Genomic DNA, 25,178 nt, shown 5'->3' on the forward strand with positions numbered 1-25,178 from the left:
GACACATTTGTGTTTTGCATATAGAAATACTATATTTTTTCTCATTCCTGAGAAATGTGTATTTTTATGTACATTTATATTCTACATTCTTTTTTATGATTTATTTATTCATTTGAAAGAGAGAGAAAGAGCATGGGGAAGGGCAGAAGCAGAGAGAGAAGCAGACTTCCCTGCTGAGCAGGGAGCCTGATATGGAGCTTGATCCCACCTGGGATCAAGACCTGAGCTAAAGGCAGATGCTTAACCCACTGTGCCATCCAGGTGCCCCTTGTTCTACATTTCTGTGTGTGTGTGTGTGTGTGTGTGTATATATATATATAAAGTATATGTATGTTCTATATGTACATACATACAAAATATACTAAATATACATCTTGTGCTATGTTGTGTATATATATAATATGCATATAAAAAGTAAAATGTACATGTGGCTCCACAACTGGGGATACTCACAGCTCTTAAAACCTGGTCTAGTTTCTTCCAAAATGTCTACTGTTCATGAAATTCTCTGCAAGCTCAGCTTGGAGGATCATCACTCCATGCTCCTAAGTGCATACGGGTCAGTCAAAGTGTACACCGCTTTTGATGCTGAGTGTGATACTCTGAACATTGAAATGGCCATCAAGAGCAAAAGTGTGGATGAGGTCAGCATTGTCAATATTTTGGCCAACCACAGCAATGAACAGAGACAAGATATTGCCTTCACCTACCAGAAACGGGCCACAAAGGAACTTGAACCAGCGCTGAAGTCAGCCTTGTCTGGTCACCTGGAGACCGTGAGTTTGGGCTTATTGAAAACACTGGTCGGTGTGATGCTTCTAAGCTGAAAGTCTCTATGAGACTGACGAGAACTCCCTCACTGAGATCATCTGTTCAGCAACCAAGCGGGAGCTTCAGAAAATTAAGTTAATATATAAGACTACAAGTTAATGTATAAGACTGTCCCGGGGAAGGACATCATTTCTGACATATCTGGTGACTTCTGCAAGCTAGCTGACAGTTGCCCCTGCAAAGGGTAAAAGTGCAGAAGATGGCATTGTCTTTGATTATGAACTGATTGGCCAAGATGCCTGGGATCTCTATGATGCTTGGGTGAAGAGGAAAGGAACTGATGTGCCCAAGTGGATCAGCATTGTGACTAAGCAGACTGTGCATCACCTCCAGAAAGTATTTAGCAGGTATAAGAGCGACAATCCTTATGACGCTGGAGAGGATCAAGAAGGAGGTAAAGGAGACCTGGAAAGTGGTTTCCTGAACCAGGTCCAGCACATTCAGAACCAGCCCCCCCCCCCCGCCATGTTTTGCTCACTGACTGTACAACTCCATGAAAGGCAAGTAGACTTGCAATAAAGCCTTGATTAGAACCACAGTCTCTCAGATTGAAGTGGACATGTTAAAAATAAGGTTTAAATTCAAGAGAGAGGCTAGCAAGTCCCTGTACTTGTATTCAGCAAGACACCAAGGGTGTCTACCAGAAAGCGCTGCTTGTACCTGTGTGGTGGGGCTGACCGATGCCCAACCACAGGATGAGCATCCAGAAGTGGTGCTCCTTTGTTTCCAGCTAACAGTTCTAGAAAATAGCTTGTAACTAACAGTCCCCTTGTGCCCATCCCTGAGAGGTGACATTAGTACTGCCCCTCCCCAACCATATTTCAGCGGCCTAAGCACTGCCTGCCTCTCACATCTCGTCTTTCCTTTTAGCCAAAGAAATGAACATCCCAAGGAATTGGAAGTGCAATCTATGCTGTGAAACACTTTGCCTCTTGTGTACTGTGTCATAAACGATGAATAAATGGAATTTTTACTTTATAAGAAAAGTAAAATGTGCATGTATGTATGTATAATATATATAATAAAATGCATAGAAATAGAAGATGTATATGATAAACTTATTTTAAAATGTTACTGTGTTTAATATTCTGAGGTTTACATTAAATAAAATACTAGATCAGAAGAGTTATGTCTGGTCAGCTAAGAGTTAATTACATGGCATGAACAAGCAAATGAATTGATGAAATCTGCCTGGGCATTTTCAGGCAAACAATGTAGGGACCAAGGGCGGGCTACCCCAAGATGGGCCACTTTGGAATGAATATATATTGAGCTATTACTAATCAAAACTGGGATGCCTGGGTGGCTCAGCGGTTGAGCGTTCGCCTTTGGCTCAGGGCGTGATCCCATGGTCCTGGGATCGAGTTCTGCATTGGGCTCCCTGCATGGAGCCTGCTTCTCCCTCTGCCTGTGTCTCTGCCTCTGTGTCTGTCTCTTATGAATAAATAAATAAAATCTTTAAAAAAAGTTAATGAAAATCCAGCAAAAGCAGGAAAAGCTCTCCACCTGATCTTCAACTGCCAAATTTACTTTGGTAAGGAGAGCCTCTACTAGGAAGCGAGCTATTAGCAGAGACTCTGTTCTACCTAAGAAACTTATCTGCATAATAGGGCAAACTTTGTTTTTTTTAAAACATCTCTTTTCAAAAAAAATAAAAAAATAAAAAATAAAATAAAACATCTCTTTTCACCTTCCTGCTAATGGCCTTCCCTTTCCGTCCTCAGAACCTCCCCCTCTCCTTAGCTCACATGAGTTTCATGTTGCCTCATTTTCTTTGGAATTTTATGTCTGTGTGGATTCCCCATATGTATGCTATTAAATTTTATTTTTTCCTGTTAATCTGTCTCATGTCAATTTGATTCTAAATCCATCTAGAAGGACCACAAGGCAGAGGAAGCTTTTCCTCTCCAACAATGTTCTCACTGAATGTTAAAAACCACCATAATTCCCTTCTTTTGCAGTAATGAGAATGATACTTTAACATATGAACTTCCTTTTGTTCTATTTTCTAACTTTTCATTCCTCTTTTTCACACATACCACATCTAATCTATCAGATGCTTTGCCAACTATACTTTCAAAATATGTCTTGAAGATGACTTCTCACTAGGTCCATCACTACAACCCTAGTCCAAGCCATTAACCAAGTTGGAAGAATGTAGGGAAACCCAAGGGATAGAAGCACTACCCAGGATGTGGTAAACATGGGGCTCAATCTCACTCCACAACTTGCAGAGGGAAAAGAAGGGGGCTGTTATGGGAGGGATGCTTGACAGGAATTTGATCTTGACTTAGGAATTTAGCCAGCTGGAGACAGTCACTCTTGGGAAGGAAGACTGAGGAATATTCTGAACTTACCTTTCTACCTCAGTTGTTTGTTCATGCTCCCATTGACTGAGGCCCACCTGAGGCCATCTGTCAATAGAGACTTTAATGTGTTCCACAGAGGCATATATGGCATAGAATAAGGGAGAAGTGGGTGGAGAGAAAGTCTAGTGTAGGGGAATGTGTCCCTTAATGGAAACTTTCTATTTCACTGCTATTTCCTTTTATTCCATTTTCTGCAAAGCAGCCAGAGTGATTTCCCTAAAGTCTAAGGCAGAACATGTCATTGTTTTCCTGAAGACCTTCCAGGTCTTCCAGTTTCCATGCTTTCCAGTTTCAAACAGAGTAAAATATAAAGTCCTCTTATTGGGCTACAAGGCTGTAAGGGACCTGGCCCCATCACTACTTCTTTGGCTTTATCTCTAGTCATTCTCCCTCTTGAGGAAGATCCCTCAGTAACATGACCTCTTTTCTCCTCCTCAAGTACATCAGGGTCCCTCCAAAACCAGCATATGTGTCATTAATATTCTCCTTGGATTCCTCCCCCTTGCCTTCCACATATATGTATGGTTCTTTACTTTCTTCAGTTCTCTGATCAAATATCAAATTGCTTTTGAAATTACTCTCAAATTCTGCTTTATTATTTCTAGCACTTAACTGCATCTGGCAATTGTTTTATACTTGTTTGTTTGTTCATTATCTTCGCCTCTACTTTGGACTGCAAGTTTTATAAAAGGCGGGACATATTTTTTTCTCTGATCTATCCTTAGATCCTAGATCAGTGATCCACATAGTAGGCACATACATTCGTGTGGAGAAGTTAACTTCTATAATGAACAACCACAAATAATTACTATAATAAAACTTATTTCTCACTCATGTCATGATCCAGTGTAGGTCATTGGAGGATAATTACTAAAGCATCCTGACCACTAAATGGCAAACAATCTATAGATACATCCATATAGGTAGATTATGAAAATGGTTCATATCATTGTTTCTAAGAAATTCCTAGCACCTAAAGAATAATAAAGCTCTGAATACTTTCCACCTTATTTTTAAAGTGTTGATACCTTCCTTACTCCCAGAACACCACCTTAATTAAGGGAGGGAAGAAGGGAGAGAGAAAGTGAGAAGCAAGGTATTTATGTACCAGCTTACGTTAATATATTCATTCTTTCTTCTTCTAATTACCTATGATGACACTAGGGAGCAGAAAAGGAAGTCATTCTCCCCTCTTTCTGAATAATATAACTATATCTGAAAAATTTCATTTCTTTGAAATCTCTTTGGAAACCACTGGGTCATTCCTTTTGTCAAGGCATCTCCTTGTATGTGCTCCTGAAAGATCCTCTGAGTTCATTTTTCATATAATATATATTCTAATCAGTGTGACATCCAACTGTGAGTTGGATTTTGATTTCTTTTATTGATCTAAAAGCTTTTTCTTTATTGTCATTTGTCAATCAATAACTATTTCTAGGATTCTTTAAGAGAACTCATTTAGTTTTTGTGGCATAAGCAATGTTTCAATAGGACAATCAATTTTCTGCCACACATAATAGTACAAATAAGTACTTAAAGGAAAAATGTCCTTGAAGGAGAAAAAGAGTCACTACTTTTATATCTCTAAGTTAAAAAGATTAATGGTGAAAAGTGTCATAAAGTCTTAAATCAGAAGGTACATAAGTACATATATAACAAGTACAGACATAAGTAGAAAGGAGGTTACAAGAAGGCACAAGACAAAATCCTTGCTCACAAGGAACTACCTTAATAAGCATTTAACTTTATGAAGAGTGACTAGTTTTTAAATAAGTATGCAATGGATCCAAGTTTTGTGTTTTTGAACAGAACAAGTACACTCACGTAGATTCATTCCTGCCATCATCTCTAAGGTGACCTTAAGAATTTATTTCATTTTAGGTCAACTATCTAAAGTGAATGGCTCTGTGAGTCCCTTTGTCCCTACCCACCCATAGTAGCTTTTTCTAGTTTTCTCATCAAGCAGAATAGTTTTCCTAAACAGTAATGTAATTTTCAATTGTTTCACCACCAGTATGATTTAATGGATCATACTAACTTTTATGTTTGAATTTTTTTGTGTGTCTTCAAGAAAATATTTGTGTTCTCAGGAAACAAAACTATGATATCTGCATCATATCTGATGTTTTCAAAACAAGGAAATATGTGCTTGCTAAGCTAAAAAGATAGAAAGAAGAGAACTCTGGCATTGGTGAGCATTTTACCCAAGCACCTTCACAGAGCCCCCAAATTGTAAATATCATTGACATAGGACATTTCCCAAAGAAAATATAGCAAATGGAATGGGGTTCCAGACCTTTAGTGGTTTTCCAAACATAAAACTAACTGTATGAGATTTTTAACTTTTGTTCCTAGAATAAAAGCTACTATTTAGAGCATTTTGGTGACAACATGAAATATATCTAATGTGCAATGGAATTCAGCTATCATTTTGCAAGAGGATTTTTGTGTATGCGAAAGAAGAGATCAGTGTCGCCATACTAAAGGATAGATGCTAACTTCCCACTGTACCCAAGAGATGCCTTCTCACAATACAAACTAATAGTAACTCTAAGTTACTATTAGGGCTAGTAAACTGGTAGGGTAGAAAACTGGTGCCCAGCTTTCAGTAGACCCTATGACCTGAGAAAATTAGTCTAAACATTTCCTGGAATCCTTTGCTCCTAAGCTCAAGCTCATGCTTCCCAGAGGGAATGAGCTGATTTTTTTTTTCTTTTTAGCTCAACATTATACAGTTTTTATTAAAATAGAATTATAGCTGAATAGCCAATTTTTCATATAGCACATTTACCCTTTGCATCTTTGGGGATTTTTCAGTAGAATAGAGAAAAAATTAGGTTGGTTTAAATCATTTTCTTAGTAAGGTGACTTCTTAAACTGAACAAATTAAGATATATTTTAACGTCAAAACGGGAAGAACTTGGCATTGCCACGTGCCATATCTCTTATCTTAGATTTATCAAATATTTCTTTGATCCCAAGGTAGGATAATGAGAGTTCATAAATAACATTAAAATGTTTTCTGAGAGAAACACAACTGTATCCATGATGAGTTACTAAGATAGAGATTTTATTGAAGGGCAGTCATAGGAAGCAGGATTGGGTTCTATACCAAAGACACTTGGAAAGACATTACTAGAGAGGCTACCCAGAAACCTGGATCTAAGGTTCTCAGGAGACTGATGCCCTAAACAACTGTTTACGGAGTTTATCACATCCTGCACTCCTAATGTAAGCTTTGATCATTAGTCCTCCAAAATAGAAATGTACAAATATCTCTGAGGCAGTGTTCCAAAGCACTTTTTTTTTTCTGGTTCCTTTGAAAAGACTCTTGATCTTGCCTTTTCTTTTCCTAATTATCTTCAAGTTGGAGAATTGTCCACTGTCAACTTTGCTAAATAAGTTCCACATTCTTCTGCATCCTTTCCCATTGCATTTGATGTTAGAAAGCAGAATTCTCCAATATTTCTACTTTGGGGACTCAGTCAAGCCCAGATAAAATTGCAAAGTCAGTGAAATTTATCTACAATGCTCTAGAGTCCTGTTTTTGTTTTTCTGCCTTCCTTTTGGATAAGAGCTGTAAGAGAGGTGATATCCCACACTGTCTGTATTCTGTATTCACAATAGAACCCCACAAGGCTGCTATAATTATTATTCCCTTTTTCTGTTTACCTACTAGCCACCAAGTGGAAATAGCTCAAGGCATATTTCTTAAATCCAGGATTCAAACCCCATTGTGGTCTGACTGTAATACTTGGCTGAGCTGCCTCTCTTTTCTGTTTCGACTTTCTCACCCTGCACTACCATCCCCTGTTAATGTCCTGCCTTCTCAGATGCCATGAGTGACCTTTAAGGCATTTTTTTCACCTTGATATCTGACCTGAAATCCAAATTTACCTAACTTGAGCTATGCCAAGCAATGGCAATATGCCAAGTATCTGAGCAACAATTTCAAGTAAAGGAACTAATCACTGATACTAAATCACTTGTTGAATTTTATTTAGGTGGGAGGAGGAGTCTGGAACTCTAAAATGAATCAAGATTTTGGGTTTATGGTATGAAGATCTCAGTCTACCAATTGTACTGTGCAAATTTGATACTGGCTTATGGTGAGTTAACTCTATCTGCACCAAGGAATACTCCCTTCTTTTAAATCTGTCTCCCTCCTCTACTCTATCACAATCCCCTCATATGCATAAGCTACTGAAATTTAAGAATTTTTCTAATGAATTATAGATGCCTCAGCAAAAATTTTCAGGCACTGCAACTTTTGCTAACACATTTTTATTCTTGCAGCATTTTCCTTTCAGCTGAAGGCTTGAACATTTTGGACCAGTGTTTTTCAAACTGTGCTCTCCAGTTGAGGACTGCCATCCCTCCCACCCTACCTCTGGCAGGACAGTCAGGCTTTTAGATCTTCATATTTTCACCATGACACTAAGAGTTCCAGGTAAAATATCCTGAAATCTTGAGCTAGATGGTTGAGAATTTAAGAAATTTTTTTTATGATATGATGACATTGTTTCACTAACATATTTTGACATTAAGTCATCACTGCTATGGATTTCTGAAGTGTATATTTGCAATGAAAGAATTAGAATTATTCACATCCTATTCATAAAAATATAGGCTTTATAACACATTTGAATCCCTACATTACATGTTATAATAATTTTTAAAATTTTTCGATAAAGAAAAAAGGATAATATTATTTCTCCAAACTGCTTTAACAGTTTAGTTTTTATGTATTTGTTGTTGTCATCTGTTTTGTTTTTATTTTGGGGATAAGGGCAAATAATATGGCATATCAAAACAATTCAAGCTCTGTCAAAATTAAAATGTACACTGTTATCATATTTGTATATGTATGTGTTTTTCTTAGCTTAAGACTAAAAATTTAAATATAAAATTTACTGAAGTTAGAAAACAGAGATTTACTGTGGTTTCATTAGAAAGATCTGTATATTTATTAATATTCCTGAGGAAAGCAAGGATTCACGTGAACATGTGGGCTAAATGCTATGGGAACTTGCTATGAACAATTCTTTACAATTTCATGAGTGGTGAATTAATAGTAGAAAATATATTTTGTTTTTCTGAGGAAACCAAATAGAAAAATGAGAACAAAATTCTCAGTTATCAAATACTATGTATGTGTGTATACTTGTATATGTCTGTGAGGTTTGTGAGCTCGTTACAAGTAGAATATCATCATTGTTCACTTTATGTTCTAGAGATTTTTGCCAAACAGAAGACTATTGAGACCTTTTACAATTTCTTTTAAGGATATTAGGATGTCATTTCCAATGAAATATTATATATTATATTAATATATTAATATATTAATATAATACATATAATATTTCCAAATCATATGTACTTGTATTCATTCTCTGCAGACTTTATTTTTTTTAAAGATTTTATTTATTTATTTATGACAGAGAGAGAGAGAGAGAGAGAGAGAGAGGCACAGGGAGAAACAGGCTCCAGGCAGGGAGCTGGACGTGGGATTTAATCCTGGGTCTCCAGGATCACACCCTGGCAGCGCTAAACCACTGGGCCACTGGGGCTGCCCTCTGCAGACTTTCTAAATTATTTATTTCTTAAACTCTGACACACTTTAATCTTAGAGAAATTACAGCCTTTAAATTTGTAAAAGAAATCTTCACATACTATACTTTGATTTCCTTTAAGTATAATGATACCACCTGCCCTAGTAGAACATTCTCAGTTCAGCAATTCTTTTACCCTTCACAGTGAAGGAAAATCTCATGATGAGTAAGTATCTAAATTCTAGGTATTCCATGACAAGAACAGGTCATTTGGACATGTTCTAACCAAATCTTGGTTTGCTGTTTTTGTTCTTATTGTTGTGCTAGTTATGGTGGTATGCTTTATTTTTAAAATTAAAAGAAGATTATGTTGAACATACAATAATAAGTCTATTCCTTCTTGTAGAGTTCAATTCTTTATTAGAAGTCCAATCCATTCATGTAACCCAATGGCAGTCCTCTCCAGGACATGTCAAATAATTAAAAATATAATGGTGAATATACACACCAACAACCACTCAGAATAAATGCTATCAAAACAAAAAAACTTTTATGAACAACAAGACAAAAACACTATCCTAAAGGAATAATGCCCCACCCCATATACACACACACAGCATACAGATGACGTGTTTTAGCAGATGATCCTGCTTAATAACCCTGACTGAAGTCATTACAGAAGAACCTCTTAGAGAAGATAAAGTCAAATAGTCAAATCCATAGAGAGGTTCAAAATTCCACCATGAATACCCTAAATGTGTGTCCTAAATTCTGAAAAGAAACACTGGGAACCATCAGATTGAAAGATCCATATGGGTATGATCTGGCAAAGCCAGGATAGCCACCTGATAGTATCTGATAAAACTTGCACAGTTGTCAAAATCCTCTGTAAGATGACCTATCACAGTAAAGACAAAATGACCACAATATTAAACACTGGTAGATAAAGTATGTAAAGATAAATATATATAGCCTCATCTGTAGCTAACATAATCCTAGAAAAAAGTGTAAAGACAAGGCAGAGACTGGAACTGTGCTCTGAGGCAATATTTAAGCATTTTAAAAAAGATTTGATTTGTTTGAGAGAGAGAGAGAGAGAGCATGAGCAAAAGAAGGGAGGTATAAGGAAAAGCAGGCTCCCTGCTTCTCAAGACCCTGGGATCATGACCTGAGCAGAAAGCAGATGCTTAATTGACTGAACCACCCAGGCACCCCATATTTAAGCATTTTCAACTGAATTTTATATAATGACTTCCCTCTGGGTGATGTATATTTACAAATATTAGAATGATTATTTTCTGGAAAGTCAAAATATTCCCTTGTTAAAACAGCCACAGCACAGATTGTAGCTAAAAGATAATAGGAATATCCTATTCCCTACGTACAACATTCTATTTTATCCAGTAAAACAGGACCATTCTATCAGCACAGGTATTCATGAATTCTGTAAGGATTTGTCCCTTGCTCAAGAATATTGACCATCTTCATTATTGTGAAACATCAAATAGCAGAAAGGATCTTAACAGAATGGGTAAGCTATGCCAATCCAGTTCTAATAACCAGACATCTTCAGAAAACCCCACATATGTTTACTGTTGACCCAAGATCCTCAGAATAAGCAATGACTATAGAGATTACAGATTTTACAATCAAGACCATCAGAAGCAGATTCTCCTAAATACCTGAAACAACCGATTGCATATTTTTGTTCATTACCCTTTTATTTGTATTTCTTTCTTTACAAATTTAAGTTTATACACTTGTGATTTATCTCAGGTTTCCCTTGTAATAATATAAACTTGTTTATATTTAAGATTTCCTAGAGCCAATCACCACCATAACTCTTTAATAGCTCATTCAAGCTATTGCTGATCACCCAATTTGAAAAAAAAATCCTAAAGACAATATATTTACAGCTTCGCCAAAGTTCTCTCACAGAGCTCCTGTGTTATCTGTTCAAGGAAAAAAATAAAGGCTCTTCAATGTTCATACAAAACCAAGTCTTTTATCTTGTAAGTCTATCAGTTAGGCTACTCCAAGTAGATGATTCCCTGATACCTTCTGTTGAATTTTGGACTTATTTTAAGAACCTAAAGACATGAAAATCCTTTGTGGGGAAATAATAACTAGTGGAACAGATCATAGAAGTGTTAGGTAACTCAACATGGGCAAAAAGGTTTGGTGTGTAATTTGAATGTTGTAATAAGTAATGGCAACCAAAAGTAAGTTTAAATTCCTTATAAAAATAATTGGATAACATAGCATTAGCTACTCAGATATGCTATTGTTAGCATATCTTATTGTATCTGGATGAACAAAACTCAAATGAATCAATCTATATCTATATGAAAAAGAAGGTCAATTTGGTTATGTAAATAAAGTAGACTTAGGGAGTTACTGGGATCTACTTTCATAACCAAGCCTGGAAAACCACAGATTGATTCCACAGTTCCTTTCTGCCCCACAGTTATTTTTGTTTTTCTTACAGTTATTTGATATCTGTTGACCATAAAAGTGTATGTGTTTGCATAGTCTCTTCCCTGATAGATAATTCAACAAAAAACACAAAAACAAAAGGAATATGATCATACTGATCAATAGTCAAACCAAAAATCATACCTCCACAAATAAGCCTCACCTTAAAAGAAATCTACAAACAAATCTCATTTCAAGGAGAATCAACACCAGTGGTGAAGATCTGAGCAATTCATGATGGTCTTTACTCCAGTTGGCTGTGACAGAACCAAAAGGGGGGTACCATGAGTAAAACATTTCCTACACTCTAGAAAAACACTGATTTTCTGTTGCCATGGTAATAGAGCAACGAGAACTCATTTTTCAAAAAATTTTATTATTGAAGTATAGTTGAATCATAACTCATTTTTAACTTGCTTAATAAAGAAGTGATAGCCTTCTAGTCATCAAAAAATGAACCACTGGATCCAGTTTTAAACTCACTTAATCAACCAATGACAACTCACTTTAGTAAACATGGTTATACAAGCCAAACAACCAGCAAAAGACTTTCACTTCTGAAAGGCAGCCTATGAGAAAAAGACTCATTCCAATAAACATGATTTGGAGTGCTAGACAATCAACAACAGTCTTATTGAAATAACCATTTATGTATGGTAATGTTAAATTACTCCTGACTTTAAACTTCAATGAATTTATCACTGAACTTTATGCTTCCCAAACTTTCTATATAAGACTGATACTCAGCTCTGATTAGAGAGACAGTGCTTGACCAGCAGAGCTGCTTCACCTTAAAAAACAATAAGTTCGGGGGCACCTGGGTGGCTCAGTGGTTGAGCATCTGCTTTGGGCTCACGTCATGATCCCAGGGTCCTGGGATGGAGTCTCATATTGGGCTCCCTGCAGGGAGCTTGCTTTTCACTCTGCCTATGTCTCTGCCTTTCTCTCATGAATAAATAAAATCTTAAGAAAAAAATTAAATTTTTAAAAAGCAGTAAGTTCATCTGTGTCTGTGTTTAAGATACTAAATTATGGCTTCATCCTTTTCATGGTAGTGATTACATGGGTGTATATACATTTGTCAAAACTCTATAAAAAATCTGTGATTTTTATTATATATGCTAATTATACCTAAATAAAAATGAGAGAGTAGTAGGAATAAAACACAGAGGCAAAAAGAGGCAGGCATTTAGAGTTGAGATGGAAACACGGAACACTGCTTATGTGACCTCTCTCACACCCACATCAGCAGCCCCCAAAACACCTCCATGATCTCAATGGGATCTACAAAGCATAGTCTGAAAATTGCAGCTATATACATGGCAATGACAACATAAGTAGGCATGGAAAATATAGTGTAGAATTCTTCATTAATGATGTTTTGACTAATTTGGAAAGGCTTTAAAAGCATGAACAAAAATACAAGACAAAAATGACATGAACATGGGGAAAAGGGATCAGAATTAATCTAAGATTGCTTATTCAAAAGGAAGTAGACATATTGATTAGTTTGGTAAATCAAGCTGTATGTTCAAAAATTCAATAGTAGCACTAAGTTAACAACATAAAATATATAATTTCCATTTCAGCAGAGGGAAAAGAAGAGAATAAGAAAATCTAGTTAATCCAATAAAAGGAAGGAAACAAACAAAAAATAAGCAAAGATAAATAAAATAAGTCAGACTGAGGGAGATAAATACCATTTCACTCATATACGTGCAATCTTAAGAAAAATGAATAAACAAACAAAAAGCAGAATCAGACCTGTAAACACAGAGAACAAACTGATGGTTGTTTGGGAGGGTGGTGGAAAGATGTGTAAAATGGGTGAAGGGGACACCAAGAGACAGGCTTCCAGTTATAGAATGAATAAGACAGGAATAAAAGGCACAGCATAGAGGATATCCATGGATACGTAACAAAATAGTTTTGTGTGGTAACAGATGGTAACTACATTTCTGGTGAGCATAGCATAATGTTAAACTTGTGGAAATACTGTATTATACACCTAAAATGAATGTAAAATTGTGTGTCAACTTTACTCAAATTTAAAAAAAGAAGCAAAGAAAATGCACTATCAACAGTGCGCTAGAGCCAGCTCACAGCATCACTAGCTCTCAACCGCGGCCAAGCACAACTTTTTACACCCCCAAGAGCAGACCTCATGGTGGTGGCTTCGATTTTGACATGTTGATATTATTTACACCAGAGAAATAAGCAAATGTTACAAATCAGGGCTTTTGTTTCGCAGAGCCAGTTTTAAACATTTACCAATATACCTCTGTGCACAGTAAGTAGAAAACACAACTACTATTAACACTAAAGATAACAACAAGATTATGGCTTAGTAATATTAATATCTAATCAAACTGGCTCTATGCCCAAAATAGAGCATTTCTGAGGTAATTATTTAGTAATACAAGAGAATATAAGGATGGATTCATGGAAGGATGTAACAATCCTAAATTTGTGTACAGTTAACATATCTAAAGCAAAAACAATCATAAGAAGAAATGGAAAAAGTGGTACTTAGATTAGAGAAGCAAATAAATTAAGCTGGCAAAAAAAGTAACTATATGAAAAAGTTGTACTGCACAAATAAGAAGCATGATTGAATGGACACATGTAGCCAATAATTACAGAACACAAATTATTTGGAAGCACATATGAAATATTTGTTAAATTACCATAAAAGAATTTTCAAGTAGCTAAGAATTGATATATAAATCCTATTTCATAATCATATTTTCATTAAAAGAAAAAAATTTTTTAAGACTTTTTTTTTTAATTTTTATTTATTTATGATAGTCACACAGAGAGAGAGAGAGAGAGGGGCAGAGACACAGGCAGAGGGAGAAGCAGGCTCCATGCACTGGGAGCCCGACGTGGGATTCGATCCCGGGTCTCCAGGATCACGCCCTGGGCCAAAGGCAGGCGCTAAACCGCTGCACCACCCAGGGATCCCTGATTAAAAGAAAAATTAAGAAGAAAGTTGAAATCATACATTCAAAACAAATATGTCATGGGTCAGAAATTAAATTTTAATTGAAATTTAGGAAATGCACCAGAATAAAAGTACTACATTACAAAATCCATGGGATTTTTTTTTTAAAGATTTAATTATTTATTTATGAGAGACACAAAGAGAAAAGAGGCAGAGACAGAGGCATGGAGAGGTAAGCTTCATGCAGGGGGCTGGAAGTGGGACTTGATCCCAGGACCGTGAGATCAAGACCTGAGCCGAAGGCTGCTGCTCAATTTCTGAGCCCTCAGGCATCCCCATCAGATGTTAATCAGGAAGTACTTAGTGAGACATGTACAGCCTAGAATGTGAAATATTAGCTCATTTACTTTTAGTCTTTATTTTCTAAGTGCTGATCTCAAAAGTCAGAGAAAAAAAAACTGAATACATTTAATAGAATTAGAAAGAATGACACTTTTTCTAGAAAAAAATCAAGTGAACCAAACTAACTAAAAAATGGATGCCAACAGCTCTATCACTATTAAAAAATCAATCTCCAAAACAGTCATAAAGAAATATAGAGCTTGTAAACAAAAAACAAAATTGCCATTATTTGCACTCAGTATGATCAATTACATAGAAAAATCCATGAAAGTGTACAGCAAATTAGAGCTAATAATATTTTCATCAAAATTATTGGATATAAAGTCATTATAGAAAGTCAATAGCTTCCTATATATCAGCAACAGGCATTTAAATATGTCTAGAAAATATCCGTTTAAAAATAACAAAAAACCTGGAAGGTACTGAGGAATTTAACTAATAATGATGTTTATTTACTACAGATTCATCTGTAAATTCAGGATAATTCCAATAAAAAGCATCCAGAGATTTTTTTTTCATGAAAAGTTGTTTTTAAAATCCATAATGGAAGAAGAAAAGGCCAAGAATAACTAAAACAGAAGCATATAGAAAAAAAAAGTATGATGCTATTTATGTAAATATTATAAATATATAAATCAATTATACATTTATATACACTTTAGTAATACATGCATATATACTGAGTCAAAGATAATCATACATGACAAGTACTGATATTTGAATAAGGGAGAAAAGAAAATATAATCAGAATCTATCCATAATGACTTAATTTCTAGAAAAACATATACAAAAAATACAGCAAAAATTAACAATTATTAGATTTGATTTTTGATACATGGTGCTTCTTATAATGCAAACTATGTTTTTGTTTAAAGATAATCTAGATAAAAATAGTAAAATTGAAAAAGCCTGAATTGAAGGTTGAGAATAGGTAACACTGAGCAGAGTGTTCTCTTTAAGGAGTTTAATTAACATCAATAAAAGCAGTAGTCAGAGAGTAGCATGAGGTCAAAGAAAAGTCCGTTTGTAGTATGGGAAAGAGTAGGGTATGTTTCCATGCAGATAAATAAAAATATTTTACAATACTAGGGAAAGATAATAGAATGGATAGGGCCTTGAGCATTGAGTACATTGAATCAAAGACACAAGTGAGAAGAAAAAAGAACAGAATGCCTCTATTAAGTAACTTTACCAGAGTAGAGAAAGAATTAGTGGACGAGAAAAATGGCTCTAGGGGCTTTTATCTGGAACAATAACGAAGATAAGAACAGATGTGTAATACTATGTTTATCTCATTGCTAAATGGTAGGATAGTGGAGGAAGGAAATTAAGATACACTGTTAGGATCCCAGAATCACTTTGGGAAAGTTGAAAAAAACAATCTCCACAGCATTCTAAATACTTATTTTTAATCATTCTGGTTTTTATTTATTTATGTATTTGAGAGAGTGCAAGTGAGCACATGATGGGGGGAGGGGCAGAGGGAGAGAATCTTCAAGCAGACTCCCCTCTAAACTCAGAGCTTGACATGGGGCTTGATCTCAGGACCCGTGAGATCATGACCTGAGCCAAAACCAAAGGACAGACACTTAACCACCTGAGTCACCCAGGCACTCCTCCCTGGCATTTAAAGGTCATGGTTCCTAGTCCAGAGTTTCAGTCTCCTTTGCATATGGTAAACTTCCAAGTTTTTCTTTGCACTCCTCCTGGAGAGCGTGATTTTCTCCATACTACAAGTTTTTGACACATTGGAGATGTTAGATATAATATAGGATCTTAATTTTCCTTCCAATCTCCTAAAGAGATTGGAATATAATTATGGGATTTTTTTCTTGATCCAAAGAGAAACGGACCAAATAGTTTGGGGTGGTGCCATTTATACAGGGAAACCTTGTGATTATTCTTGTTTAGTAAGGCAAAAGCCACCACCCACACATCTCCTTTTAAAGTTAAATGTTGCCCAGAAGTTGAGACTTGAGATCCAAAAGAGTCAGGCAGACTACCCAGCTACTCTGGCCATGACGGTACTGGGTTAATGATCTCTAAAATAAAATCCTACAGTTTAGTGACTGCCTCTGTGGCTATCTGCCCCAATCAAATGGGAATAACCATCCAATACCTTCTTAAGAGAAAAAACTCACAGACATCCTAGTTATTTTCCCCAACAGGAGCAGGTAGCTAGATATTACAAAACACTAATTCATAGAAACTTAGAGCTAGAGTAGACCATTGTGAGCCTAGGGTTTTCTTCTGATAGGTGAGAACATTATAGTCCAAGATCAAGTTAATGGCTTGCTTAACGGAACACACTGATTAGTGGTGTCACTCAACTGTTCTCTCATAGGCTACAACTTAGAAAACTTGCTTCTGATATACATCTTTGTTGAATTAAACTGCTTTCTGAAAAGTCTGTATGCTTTTTACATAGCTTTACATTTCACAGGGGTTTACATAGAAAACAAGGGTGCCTGAGTGGTGCAGTGGGTTAAGCACCAGACTCTTGGTTTCTGCTCAGGTCGTGACCTCAGGGTTGTGAGATCAAGCCCTGAGTTGGGCTCCATGCTCAGTGTGTAGTCTTCTTGAGATGTTCTCTCCCTCTGTCACTTCCACTCATGCTCTCTCTCTGAAATAAATAATCGTTTTAAAGAAAATTTTTAAATTAAAAAAATAAACAAATAGAAAACTTTACATGATTTTTGGCATGAATATTTAAAGAGGCTTCAGCCCAGTGGTAATATATTTTGCATGCATAATCACATTTAATACTACAGTGGTTTTTGCCAGTTTATTTCCTATCACACATAAGAGAGCATTGGCTTTGTGAGAAAATGTCTATTAAAGTTCATTATCTTTCTCTGTTTCAAATGGGGCTGTGGAAGGAAGATATCTTAGGAGAATAGAACCTCAGGCCAATTCCATGCACTGCTTAGTCAAATTGAGTATGTCCTAGGGGTTTTCAAAATTATACTTAGGTTTATGACTTAGAGGTTTCTGTTGGGGATGCTTGACAACTGTTGATGGATTTATAAACCGTGATAATTTGGAATAGGTAATAGAATAGCATAATAACAATCATTGCTTCTTTTTAACCTGAAAGTAGTAGCTAAAGGGCTATTCTTATTTTGTAACTTTCTGAAATATTTAGGTTTTTGAGGCAACTGTGAAAAGCTTTTTAATGCATCTATTGAAATATAAAGTGTGCAAATCAAAGAAACAGTCTCTTAAAGCACGATCACATCCAGGAAGAACCATCTGGACCTCTTCCTTTAAGATTCCTTGTGTTTGTTCCCAGTAAAATTGTAATTTTATTTTAGTCTTACAGACTGCTCTATCTAGGACACTACTTGGAATGCTGGGATTTCAGAGTTTTAATTTTGTTTGTGAGAAAAGAAAAGGCATTTGACTGCTGGCCTTTGATAATCAGGGTAGAAAAATGGCCAATCTGAAAAGTAAAACACAAATTGCTTCACATAAGAAAATACTGTTAAAGCAAAGCTGTAACAAGGTGGAGAGTGGATACAAATCAATCAAATGCTGAGTGAAGTTTGGCTTTAAGGGAGTAGAAAATAAATAACTCCAACTATCTATGGTTGCATAGATTCTACAGTGCTCAATAACAGCAAGTATTTAGACTATGGTATGTACAATGTCCATATTGTAGATGCGTGATTTTATTGCATTTTTCCTAACAGACAGGGGGTAACTATCATTGGGAAAAGATACCTTTTCTTAATCCAAACAAAATATCACATAGATTAGTATTAGTATAGGAGTCTCAAACCATTACTCTAATAATCAATTTCAATCTCCCTATTTGTGCATGTGTGTATGCGTGTAGTTTTTATAATCTTAAAATCTACCTATTACTTAAAGAGAATTTTAAAAATAAGTTAAATAATATACGAATTTATCTAATCTATCATTAACTATAAGGACATAACAAATATTTACCCCAAATCATATATATATATTTTAAGATTTTAATTATTTATTCATGAGAGACACAGAAAGAGGCAGAGACACAAGCAGAGGGAGAAGCAGACTCCATGCAGGGAGCCTGATGTGGGACTCAATCCCGGTACTCCAGGATCACACCCTGAGCCAAAGGCAGATGCCCAACTGCTGAGCCACCCAGGCGTCCCCCAAATCATATTTTAAATAGAACTTTAAAACAGCTCCCTGAAAAAAAACATTATGGAGTTAGTGAAATTAAATCTAAACATCTCAAGTGCATAAAACATTGTGTATCTTTAACTTCCATCTTGTAAAAACCATGGCATACTAGGAAATTTCATTCAGAAAAGAATACTATTCATTTTTCAAAGGAAAAAAGGAGAGAGATTAATCTGAACCTCTTGTTTTGACAAAAAAAAATTGTTTTCAAGAATGTCTTACTGAAGTCCACAGTGAGTTGAAGAAGTAGAAATCATTTATGGCTAATATTAAAATTTTATTTGAAAATACTACTTTTTTTCTGAGTACTAGAAACATCTAACTTTAAAATTCACTTTATACAGCTTACAATAATAATTTAATGAAACCTAATGATGCATTAGAGGGGGTGGAAAAACAAAGATATTCTCTGTTGTATTTTATTTTGCCTTTAAGGTTATCAGTAACCTATAAACTAGTCAAAGCTAAATTGGATCTCTAAAAGGCATTTTCTATAACAAAACCAATTGCTTAGTGTTTCCATTTAAATGTGAAACCAATCAATAATGCAATATAGGCAAGGAAGAAGAACATACTCACAGGGACCACAGACTTTTAAATAATGAAAATACAGTCTGAAGAGTCACATGCACCAGTATCTAGGATGCCAAGACATGTGTCTATGGTCATACTTCTTTCAGATTGTGATCATGCTATTGCATTTATACTAGATCTACATCAGAGACCAAAGGCACCACTGTACCTGGATCCAGGGTTGTATCCATCACTCACTATTCGCCTAATGTTAGGTGAGCTATTTTACCTAAGGTTCTCTATGGAAACCAGGAGTTAACAACAACAAAAATCACACAAAAGATTTTCCCAAAGTATGTTCCACAGAATATTTGGACAATGACATATGTAAAACTCCTAAGATTTGTAGAGCCCTTTCTCTTCATCTCTTGCTTCCTTTGTCCTAAACTGCCAACTCCCAGAACCTTTAGCAGCTCCAAATTACCATCTTTCTACCACTCAGATTCTATTTCTTTCATCTACTGAGATCAACACTCCCTATTTGGGCTTCATTTCCCCACATTACAGCATGAGAGACCACCTGCAGGAAGAACACCTGGGTGCTTCCCCCGTCTCAAGTTTCTGAGCCATTTATTGGGTTTATTTAATCCATTTAATTAGTTACTTCTTATATTCTGAACAATTTTATAGATGCTAATGCAAGAAAGCAATTCTGATGATAGCCATTCTATAATGACCCACAGCCAGATGTTTCCATATAAGCATTTCTATGAGCTCACTCTTTCTCCCAAATTAATAGAGTGATTTGAATCTACTAAATAGAGATAAATAAAGCCATGCAGTAATTGTTCAATTGTTCAATCTAATTGTTCAATCTAGCAGTAATGGTAGCTTTGTTTAGCATAATTGTGATGGTACAGAAGGAGAAAAACAAGCATTTGTAAAATATGTAGGAGATAATATTGATATCATTTGGTATTTGATAGCACATAACACTAAAATAAGAGGGGGTTTTATTGAATGGCATAGTTTTCTGGCTTGGACTATAGGATGGGTGGTAGAAAGATGGACCATCTTTCAAAATGGTTACAATAAATTTGAGATCCCTGTGAGATATCGAAGGAGAAATAATGGAAAATAGAGTTACAGTAATAATAATAACTTTGAGAGTTTCTTAATCTTTTACTCTAATTATTCCACTCTCAGCATACTGCAGTTTGTTTTCTCATTCTACATTCAATGAGCTCCATGACTGTGTTCTATAAATAAAATCATGTCTAACTTTTCATTTTCTGTAATACTTGGCATACATAAAACATGTCTGACTAAGGCAACAAAGGTAGGAGAAAGGAAATAGAAGATACAGGAGAGACTAAAGAGGCAGAGTTAACTAAAATTAATAATTAATAATATGTAAAAAGTTAGGACAAAGAAAGGAAAATAAAATAACTGGTCAGTTGACAGCATTAAGTATCTGGATCAACGGTGGTGTCATTCATCAAAATATAGATTATATGAGGACAAACAGTCTCGGGTGTAATGAGTTTTGTTTTTGATATGCTGAGTGTATAGGATGCCCAGGTGAAGATGGAAGGTAAGCAGTAAGAAGCAATGGCCTGAAGTTTATAAAGGAAATCTTAGCTACAAACACAAGATTGGAAATCAGCATGTGTGACAGTTCAGAAATGTAGATGATTTAAACCAAGTATAAGGTTGAAACAGAGTTCTCAGTGGAACATTGAGGAATGCCATTATTTAAGGTATAAAGTGGATGAACTCACTGAAAAGCATTGAAAGGTCTTGAGAATGAGTAGCTAGAAAGGGAAGATAGGAAAAAAAGGAGAGGAATGTCATATTTCATTGATTTAGAATTTTACAATTTATAATTTCATCTTTCTTTCATTGCTAGTTTGAGAGCAGTAAGTTTTGGAGTTACATCTTTGAAGAAAGTAAAAATTTAAGCCAAATTCTTCTCCTTTCATTTATCTTGGCTGTTTAATAGTTTATCATTTAAAAAAATTTTTATTGGAGTTCAGTATGCTAACATATAGCATATCACCAGTGCTCCTCCCGTCAAGTGCCCCCCTCAGTGTCCGTCACCCAGTCATCACAAACTCCCACCAACCTCCCCTTCTACTACCCCTGTTTTTTTCCCAAGGTTAGGAGTCTCTCATGTTCTGTCACCCTCACTGATATTTCCCACTCACTTTCTCTCCTTTCCCCTTTATTCCCTTTCACTATTTTTTAAATTCCCCAAATGAATGAGACCATATAATGTTTGTCCTTCTCTGATTGACTTACTTCACTCAGCATAATACCCTCCAGTTCCATCCATGTTGAAGCAAATGGTGGGTATTTGTCGTTTCTAATGGCTGAGTAATATTCCATTCTATACATAGACCACATCTTCTTTATCCATTCATCTTTCGATGGACACCGAGGCTCCTTCCACAGTTTGGCTACTGTGGACATTGCTGCTATAAAAATTGGGGTGCAGGTGTCTTGGTCTTTCACTGAATCTGTATCTTTGGGGTAAATCCCCAGCAGTGCAATTGCTGGGTCATAGGGTAGCTCTATTTTTAACTATTTGAGGAACCTCCACACAGTTTTCCAGAGGGGCTGCACTGGTTCACATTCCCACCAACAGTGCAAGAGGGTTCCCCTTTCTCCACATCCTCTCCAACATTTGTTGTTTCCTGTCTTGTTAATTTTCACCAATCTCACTGGTGTGAGGTAGTATTTCATTGTGGTTTTGATGTGCATTTCTCTGATGGCAAGGGATGCGGAGTATTTTCTTACATGCTTGTTGGCCATGTCCATGTCTTCTTTCATGAAATTTCTGTTCATGTCTTTGGCCCAATTCATGATTGGATTGTTAGTTTCTTGGGTGTTGAGTTTCATAAGTTCTTTATAGATCTTGGGTACTAGCCCTTTATCTGATATGTCACTTGCAAATATCTTCTCCCATTCTGTAGGTTGTCTTTAGGTTTGTTGACTATTTCTTTTGCTGTGCAGAAGCTTTTGATCTTGATGAAGTCCCAGTAGTTGATTTTTGCTTTTGTTTCCCTTGCCTTCATTGATGTATCTTGCAAGAAGTTGCTGTGGCCAAGTTCAAAAAGGGTATTGCCTGTGTTCTCCTCTAGGATTTTGATGGATTCTTGTCTCATATTTAGATCTTTCATCCATTTTGAGTTTATCTTTGTATATGATGTAAGAGAACGGTCTAGTTTCATTCTTCTATGTGGCTGTCCAATTTTCCCAGCACCATTTATTGAAGAGACTGTCCTTTTTCCAGTGGATAGTCTTTCCTGCTTTGTCAAATATTAGTTGACCATACAGTTGAGGGCCCATTTCTGGGTTGTCTATTCTGTTCCATTGATCTATGTGTCTGTTTTTGTGCCAGTACCACACTGTCTTGATGATCATAGCTTTGTAGTACAACCTGAAATCTGGCATTGGGATTCCCCCAGCCATGGTTTTCTTTCTTAATATCCCCCTGGCTATTCGGGGTTTTTTCTAATTCCACACAAATCTTAAGATGATTTATTTGTTCCACTCTCAAAGAAAGTCCATGATATTTTGATAGGAATTGCATTAAATGTGTACATTGCGCTGGGTAGCATTGACATTTTCACACTATTAATTCTTCCAATCCATGAACTTGGAATATTTTTCCATCTCTGTATAACTTCCTCAGTTTCTCTCAGAAGTGTTCTGTAGTTTGTATGGTATAGATCCTTTACCTCATTGGTTAGGTTTATTCCTAGGTATCTTATGCTTTTGAGTGCAATTGTAAATGGGATTGACTTCTTAATTTCTCTTTCTTCAGGTTCATTGTTAGCGTATAGAAACGCCAGTGATTTCTGGGCATTGATTTTGTAACCTGCTATATTGTTTAATTCCTGTATGAGTTCTAGAAATCTTGGGGTGAAATCTTTTGGGTTTTCTATGTACTGTATCATGTCATCTGCAAAGAGGGAGAGTTTGACTTCTTAGCCAATTTGAATGCCTTTTATTTATTTTTGTTGCTTGACTGCTGAGGCTAGGACTTCTAGTACTTTTGAATAGCAATGGTGAGAGTGGACATCTCTGTTGTGTTCCTGATCTTAGGGGAAAGGCTCCCAGTGTTTCCCCATTGAGAATGATATTTGCTGTGGGCTTTTCGTAGACGGCTTTTAAGATGCTGAGAAATGTTCCCTCTATCCCTACACTCTGAAGAGTTTTGATAAGGAATGGATGCTGTATTGTGTCAAAGGCTTTCTCTGCATCTATTGAGAGGATCATATGGTTCTTGTTTTTTCTCTTGCTGATATGATCTATCACATTGATTGCTTTATGAGTGTTGAACCAGCCTTGCATCCCGGGGATAAATCTCACTTGGTCATGGTGAATAATCTTCTTAATGTACTGTTGGATCCTATTGGCTAGTATCTTGTTGAGAATTTTTGCATCTGTGTTCATCAGGGATATTGGTCTATAATTCTCCTTTTTGGTGGGGTCTTTGGTTTTGGAATTAAGGTGATGCTGGCCTCATAAAACGAGTTTGGAAGTATTCCATCCCTTTCTATCTTTTGGAACAGCTTTAGTAGAATAGGTATTGTCTTTTTTAAACATTTGATAGAATTCCCCTGGGAAGCCATCTGGCCCTGGACATTTGTGTCTTGGGAGGTTTTTGATGACTGCTTCCATTTCCTCCCTGGTTATTGGCCTGTTCAGGTTTTCTATTTCTTCCTGTTCTAGTTTTGGTAGTTTGTGGATTTCCAGAAATGTATCCATTTCTTCTAGATTGCCTAATTTATTGGCGTATAGCTGCTCATAGTATGTTTTTAAAATCGTTTGCATTTCCTTGGTATTGGTGGTGATCACTTCTGTTTCATTCATGATTTTATTTTTTTTAAGATTTATTTATTTATTTATTTATTTATTTATTTATTTATTTATTTATGATAGAGAGAGAATGAGAGAGAGAAAGAGAGAGAGAGAGAGAGAACGAGAGGCAGAGACACAGGAGGATGGAGAAGCAGGCTCCATGCCGGGAGCCCGACGTGGGACTCGATCCCGGGACTCCAGGATTGCGCCCTGGGCCAAAGGCAGGCGCTAAACCGCTGAACCACCCAGGGATCCCCCATGATTTTATTAACTTGAGTCTTTTTTCTTTTGTTTTTAATAAGGCTGGCTAATGGTTTATCTAATCTTATTAACTCTTTCAAAGAACCAACTCCTGGTTTTGTTAATGTGTTCCACAGTTCTTCTGGTCTCTATTTCATTGATTTCTGCTCGAATCTCTATTAACTCTCTTCTTCTGCTGGGTATAGGCTTTATTTGCTGTTCTTTCTCCAGTTCCTTTAGGTGCAAGGTTAGCTTTTGTATTTGATTTTTTTTTTCCAGTTTTTTGAGGGATGCTTGTATTGCGATGTATTTCCCTCTCAGGACTGCTTTTGCTGTATCCCAAAGATTTTGAATGGTTGTATCTTCATCCTCATTAGTTTCCATGAATCTTTTTAATTCTTCTATAATTTTCTGGCTGACTCTTTCATCTTTTAGCAGGATAGTCTTTAACCTCTATGTGTTTGAAGTTTTTCCAAAATTCTTCTTGTGATTTAGTTCTAGTTTCAAAGCATTATGGTCTGAAAATATGTAGGGGACAATCTGAATATTTTGGTATCCCTTAAGACCTGATTTGTGACCCAGTATGTGGTCTATTCTGGAGAAAGTTCCATGTGCACTTGAGAAGAATGTGTATTCAGTTGTGTTTGGATGTAAATTTTTGTAAATATCTGTGAAATCCATCTGGTCCAGCGTATCATTTAAAGTTCTTGTTTCGGGGAATCCCTAGGTGCTTCAAGCGGTTTAGCTACTGCCTTTGGCCCAGGGCGTGGTCCTGGAGTCTGGGGATCGAGTTCCACATCAGGCTCCTGG

The 25,178-nt window shown here is 36.1% G+C and overlaps 1 pseudogene; it reads left to right on the forward strand.

Annotated features, from left to right (window-relative positions):
- Nucleotides 1-485: 485 nt before the first annotated feature.
- LOC112658307 (annexin A2-like) lies at nucleotides 486-1,530 on the forward strand (annotated as a pseudogene).
- The last annotated feature ends 23,648 nt before the right edge of the window (nucleotides 1,531-25,178 follow it).

Source organism: Canis lupus, chromosome 12 (assembly GCF_003254725.2).
Source record: "Canis lupus dingo isolate Sandy chromosome 12, ASM325472v2, whole genome shotgun sequence".
Classification (NCBI taxonomy): Eukaryota; Metazoa; Chordata; class Mammalia; order Carnivora; family Canidae; genus Canis; species Canis lupus.